The sequence below is a fragment of the Rhinolophus sinicus genome, linkage group LG15 (genome assembly GCF_036562045.2).
Source record: "Rhinolophus sinicus isolate RSC01 linkage group LG15, ASM3656204v1, whole genome shotgun sequence".
NCBI lineage: Eukaryota > Metazoa > Chordata > Mammalia > Chiroptera > Rhinolophidae > Rhinolophus > Rhinolophus sinicus.
In genome coordinates this window covers 5,677,618-5,683,675 of record NC_133764.1, presented here as the reverse complement: position 1 = coordinate 5,683,675, position 6,058 = coordinate 5,677,618, and positions in this window count along the sequence as shown.

The following is a 6,058-nucleotide window of genomic DNA, read 5'->3' as shown; positions in this document are numbered from 1 at the left end:
GATTATATTTTTCACACTTAGAAAATGGGTGCTCAAAATGGAAATTCAGTGTTAGTTTTCAGAAGCACAAGAAAGTTATTTCATTCACACCTGATTTCCTAATCAGAGATTTTTATGCCTGCACACTCATGGAAGTAAGCATAAGCCCCTATGCTTAGTTTACTCATGAGAACATATCAGGTATGCCTTAAAACACCTACATGCTTTGGATAAACCTATGGATACCACCACTTTCAACATTTTGGGGTTTTTTTTAGTTCTGATTATTATTTCTACATAATAATATAGCTTTTTCAGTCATATTATTAAGCAACTAAAAGTGCAAGATTAATTACTGCACATTGTATTATATTTTTAGGGTTGCTGTAACAAATTACCACAAGCTGGGTGGCTTTAAACAACAGAATGTTATTGTCTCATAGTTCTGGAGGCTTAACATCAAAAATCAAGGTGTCAGCAAAGCCATACTCCCTCCAAAGGCTCTAAGGAAAGATCCTTCCTTGTCTCTTTCTAGTTCCTGGTGGCTACTGGCAAACCTTGGCTTTCCTTGGCTTGTATATGTATTACTCCGATGTCTGCCTCCATCTTTCACGTGGCTGTCTTCCCTCTGTGTGTAACTGTGTCTCTTATAAGTACACAAGTGATTGAACTGAGCGTACACCCTAATCCAGGATGACTTCATTTTAACTTAAATATTAATTACATATGTAAAGATCCTATTTCCAACTAAGTTCACGTTCACAGGTGCTAAGGATTAGGACTTGGGAACATATTTTGGGAGGACACAATTCAAACCACAACAAACATGTATCAATGCAATTAGTTTAATAAGAATAACAATTATGAGCTCTTACTGGGTGTTAAGTGCCTTGCAAATATGATCTCACTTAGTCTTACATGGCCCCCTGAGAGTGGGTTTTATTACCCTCATTTGATAGATAGAGAAATTGAGGCTCAAAGAAGATGAGAAAAGGTGCCCTAAATTGCACAACTCATAAGTAGCAGGACCAGCTCTAACGTCCCTGTGTCTGACTCCAAAGCCAATGCTCATAACCATTGAAGCTGGTCATCTCCCTAATGAAACAATATATTCAAAGGTTTTTCATCATGATTCATTGGAACTCTTACTTTACCTCAGAATTCAGTAAAACACACGTTTCAACTCGGTCTACAGTTTCTTGCTGTATCTTGGTCACACCCGTAGGACTACTTCAAATGTCCTCAGATGTTAGAACTCCTACAAGCTTTCTTCTCTTGGAGCTTCTGCTCATTCTTATCTTTATCATTTCTTAGGAAAGACCAAGACCTGAAGTTGATTTTCTTGCAAACTTGATCACTTCCTTAATTCTTGCAGTCCTTCCATGATAATGATGATGATGATGAGAGAGAGAGACTGATTTTGCCAATGTTTCTTCTTTGGTCATGAACAAGGAATTTAGCCATCTGACCACCTCTTCTCTTCAGCATTCTGCCCTTTAGCTGCTGGAATAATATTTGCTAGGGCTGCAAAGACCATGCTTATCTTTATTAATTAAACACTGAAAGCCCAAGTTTACCTCCAAGCTTTTTACAGCTTGACCTTTGACACAGGTTTCACTCTTTAAAGGACTTAGGAGAATTCAAATCAGAGACTATATAAGAATGTGATTTTTATAGACTATTTGCACAAGACAAAATAACATTTTTAGACATGACTATATAGCAACTTGAAAAATGTTCCCTCTTTGCTCTTATGTGATTAGGTCTCCTTTGTTGCTGTTGTATATAACCAGGGAAATTCAAGCTAATGTAGCAAATATCCTAAGAGAGTATAAGCAAGACTAGAGGGAGTCACCAAGATACAGATATTCTGAGTCAGCCTCTTACCTAATCAATTTCTCTACTTGTTGTAAAGTAATCATCCAACTTTTCTTTCCCAAATGATGAACCAGTTTTCCTAACACCTATCATGTCCTTGCTGACTTGAAATGACACATTCAGGTTACATTTAAATTGATACATATTTGAATCAGTCCTAGGGCATTTTATTTCATCCCATTGATCTGTCATTTTCATCAGGATCACATATTATTATCATAGTATTTATTATATACTTTTACCTGAAAACTCCAAACTCTAAACTACCATTTCAAAATTTCTTGACTATTCTCACATATTAATTTTCCCAGAAATTTTAGGTTTATTAGGCCAATCACCCCAAAAGTGCTGTTTACATTTTTACTGGACATTCATACATCTATTGCTTACTTAAGGAGGAATTCATATATTTATAATATAATCACTTCAAAAATATTGTATGGTTTATTATATTGCAGGACAATTATTCTATTGAATAGAATAATTATTCTATTATTCTATTGAATAGAATAATTATTCTATTATTCTATTGCATAACACAAGAAAATTTTTCATTGTCGTCATGAAATTCCTGTATTGTTTGCTATGTATTCCTAAGTGATTTAGATATATGATTTCTTTGTGAATGAATCTTTACCCGATGATATTTTTCATATTTCCTTATGTCTAAGCAAGCTATTAACTTTTTGATACATATATTTAATAACTGCCACGCTTACTGGGCACTCCTATTAGTTTCAATGTTTTTCGGTAGACACTCATCTAATCTCTAGTTGATAAAAATTTTAAATTATGTTCCCCTAAAGTCCAACTCATTCATTTTTCTTGCCATGTTGCATTGGTTAGAACTGTAGAAATAATGCAAAATAATGGTAAGATATCATATAGCCTTCTTCTGTTTGTGTTATTAATGGAATGTTTCTATAGTTTGAACTTTAAGTATGACATTTGTTCTTTTTTCCACTATGAATTCTTCATCTTATTAAGAAATTGGTTAACTTTATTTCTAATATTAAAAATATACATTAATTATAAATAGTTCTTGGATTTTTGTTTAATGTCTTTTATAGATACTGAGGTTCTTGCTTGTATTTGGTTTGTTTTCTGTAATCTAGTAACATTTTATGGTATGTAAATTTATGGTACACAAATTTGTTTCGATGTTGAAGTGTACTCACATTCACTCCGTTGGTAATGTGGCTATTATTATTTTATTTTACTATTTTATGTGTTTCTCTAAGATATTATTTGGGATGCTTGCATCTATATTCATTCAAAAGATCAAACACTTGTGTTCAATTTTTGTCAGTATTTTTTAAGTATAATTAAGCTGGCTTTCTAGAATGACATGAAAACCTTTTATATTTTTTTCCATGCTCTGCAATAGTATAAATAATTTATGAGTAATGTATTTCATGAAAGTGATATAAAAGTTATTCCTAAAACAATTCAGATTTGGAGCCCAAATGGAGACGTATACACATTGACAAAAAAAAATCTTTTTCATGGTTTTTATATTCTTATTTTTCTACTATTTCTTGAATCAGTAATTATTCCTTAAAATCGTTCATGAGAAATGAGATCAAGACAGTAAACTGAGCACACTCATCCACATTTTCACCCCCTCAAAGCGAATCCATTACCTTATGGGGGAGGGGGAGGAAAAAGTGTAACAAGTAGACCAGAAATGTTGCAGAACGCATTAAAGCAAGATGGAAGACTAGATTAGATATGTGGAGTCAAATTCTGTCCAAAAATGCTGTAGAAGAAACTGTTGCAGAGATGAGAGTGGACCCATGCAGGTCCAATGCCACAGTCAACAGGAGGGTTGAAGAAGTGGGGGGCAGTTCATCAGGGTGATGGCTGGGAAGTGTTGCTCAGCCCTCTTCCTGCACCCCTCCTACACACACACCTGGCTGCGTGGCCCAGCAATGGGAAACCCTCAGAGGTTCTGTTTCACAAGGTGCCAGCATCCCTCACCTGGAAACAGCTCCTAACTGCTATCAGTGACCAAACTACAGAGAAAAGCATAGGCAGAAAAACAGAGATTTTTACAAGACTTGCCAAATATGAAATTACTATTTTTGTAGGTGACAAAACAGTCAAACATCAGGAATGACATTTGGTTTAACCTGATTTAACCAGGTTAAGATCGATACTTAATTGCATTGAGAAGAAATAATCCGTGTAGGTAAAATGGCTAACAGAAGAAATAACCGCAAAAACACTTTTCAATAAGTGAAATTAATGTCATGAGTGAGGATCAAGAGTATTAAATTCACAGAAAAGAATTACCTAGAATTCTGCCTTAAGGTTGAAATTTCTTCACAGAAAATATCTTTCTCAGTACCTAAAGAAATAAGTAAAAATGAAGAAACACTTTACCTCTCTCCCATTCCAAAATTCATCAATAAAAAAGAAAAAGAAAAAAAAAACAGAAAGAAAAAGAGGGGAAATCTAATTCAATTAGAACAGAGCCAGGAATAAGGTTTGATTCTTCTCTGTTGACCTTCAATCCCCAGAGACCATTCTGGTGAATAACCGTGAGAATTTTTACAAGTATTCCCAAATCTGGAGAGATGAAAACTCAAGGGGCGGCTTTATCTTTTGACTCTTCTGATTAACGAGTAGTAGAAATTGCTGTGGGGGATCAGTGAAAGCATGAAATGAATTACTGGGTGGCCTCATTGAATTGGCAGAGTGAAAACATTGATAATAGAAAATATTTTCAAGAATGAGAAGAAAATAGAAAATCTAAACAAGTTACGTGAAAAGTACATTGGTGTTGACATTTAGGAAGGCAAGTCACCACCCTCTGTCAAAATAGAAATGATAAATCCTTTCAGGAATTTATGCTAAAGAAATACTTGCACTTGTGTCCAAATATGTATATACAGAGATGCTCAATTTTCATGTTGTTTATAATTGCTGACATCCTAAAAGTCCATCAATAGAGAAGTGGTTAAATAATTTAAAAGGCTACCTTCCTGAGGAACACTATGAAGTTGTAAAACTGGATGAGATAGATCCATATGTCAACATTAAATTTATCATCAACTCTTGTTTACATGAAAAAGGAAGTTCCGGAGCATTATGGGCAATATTATCTCACATGTAGATTTTCCCATGTGACACAGAAGACACACATACATATACAGAGGGTGCCAAAAAAAATGTATACACATTTTAAAAAAGGAAAACTGTATTAAAATTGTAACACTCAATATATACCAATAACAAAGATGAATATAAGTCACGTTTGACTTTTGCAGTTACAAGAGATACTCAGAGTGTCCAGACTTTACAGAGAATTACTGCTTGATCAACACTGACCAAAGTGTCCACTTGTATACATTTTTTTGGCACCCCATATATGTGAATATATCAATGGGGAAAATAATGAACATTCAACTCTTGACACTGGTTATTTTTAAGAAGAAGAATGCAAGAGAGGGATATGGGAAAGGGAATATTTTTGCTTTTGTTATACTTGTTTGATTTCTTTCTACGACAATATATTTATATTTCATTTGTGTAATATTTGCTTAATAAACATTAAAACATGTTAAAATAATTCTATTCATGAAGATATGCAACTTGTTATGATATTCAACTGTAATTTTTATATATCTGTTTATATCATAATTCTAATTCTTATTCAAAACACTGTTTCATCCTCCCTTTACAAAATTAAGTTTGTCAGAGTTATGTGAATTTATGTATTTTGATCAAAGAAGCAACTGAGAAGTACAACTACTATTTTCTATTTTCTGAGTCATTGATTTTTGCTTGTGATTTTATTATTTCCTTTCTTCTTCTTTCCTTAGATGAATTTTGTTGTGCTGTTCCAGAATCCTGAGCAAGAATAAAGATCATATTGTATTTATTTTCATTTTTTTCTTGTTCAGTGATGGAAGTATTTAGGATTATAACTTTTTATCTAAATAGATCTTTGTCCACATCCTGACACTTTTCTATGCGCTATTTTTATCTAACTAATGATTACTTGCAATATGCTGGCCATTGTGTTATGAGCCTTATATACAAGGTAGGAACTCTTTTGTCTCATTTTACATGTGAGGGGTCCATAATATCTCTTTGGGGAGCTAGCACACCCTTATTCTTAGTCCAGGTGGTTTGGAAAGCACAGATCCAACCTGACTTACAGAAGTGGGCACATGAGCAGGACTTGGCCTCAGTG